A 943-nucleotide genomic window follows, 5' to 3' on the forward strand; every position below is an offset into this window, starting at 1 on the left:
TGTTTTCAATGCAAATTTTTTTTTTTGGATGCCAAATTTTAAAGTCACTGTCCTGGCTCCATACAAACACCAATTTATTAGTGCAAATATTACAATTATTTTGTATTAAAAACCTCTTTCATTTTGGAGTAGTTCCAAATAGTTTACTGTTAGAAACGTATACTGTATGTGTGCTTAGAAAAGATTGTCTCCTCTGCATTAAACTTGACCTCTTGGAATCTAGCCAGAAAAACAGCCACACAGAGGCAATTTTGGGCATGTGACAGGAGACTGATATTAGAAGTTACTGCTCAGGGCTCCCCGGTAGCTCACTGGGTACAGTGCACACCACATATCAATGCTGAGTCCTTACCGCAGCGGCCCGGATTCGAATCTGGCCTAGCTACATTGTCAGGGAGCTCAGAGATTTTAAACCCTGTTAAGGGGGCTACAATAAGTAGAGACCACACAAACTAACAAAGATTTTAAAGTTTGAGGAAGACAGTAGGAGACAAACTGAATCTCTGGAGGGAGGAGAAGCCTCTCTCATCTCTGCCTCTGGCCGTCTCCCTCTGGGTTGCTGCACTTACAGCAGAGATACTGCATGGCTTCTGCTCTCTCTGTGTTCATCTGATGGGAAGACACCCAGGTAGATCCCATTCTGGTTTATTCCCCAAAAGCCAGCCTGGCCCAGTGCCCTAATTTCTGTAATGCCAATAATACACCTCTCCACTAGTTGCTTTCCAAATCTATCTTACTGCTTGCTCTTAAAGCTGCTCTGTAAACTAAATAAATCTTTAGAAATCAGAGAAGGTTATAGTTGTAAACAAAATGGCAAGTTTAACCTGAATTCGGAGTTGAAGGTACCCTGTGAAATTTTCATTCCAATAAACAGTAATGCTTACGTTCATTGTTTTTCACCAAAAAGCATTGTGTATGTCCTTGAAGCCTAACAAAGTCTGGA

This window comes from Morone saxatilis, unplaced genomic scaffold (assembly GCF_004916995.1).
Source record: "Morone saxatilis isolate NCDOM2014 unplaced genomic scaffold, NCSU_SB_2.0 Contig23, whole genome shotgun sequence".
Lineage (NCBI taxonomy): Eukaryota > Metazoa > Chordata > Actinopteri > Moronidae > Morone > Morone saxatilis.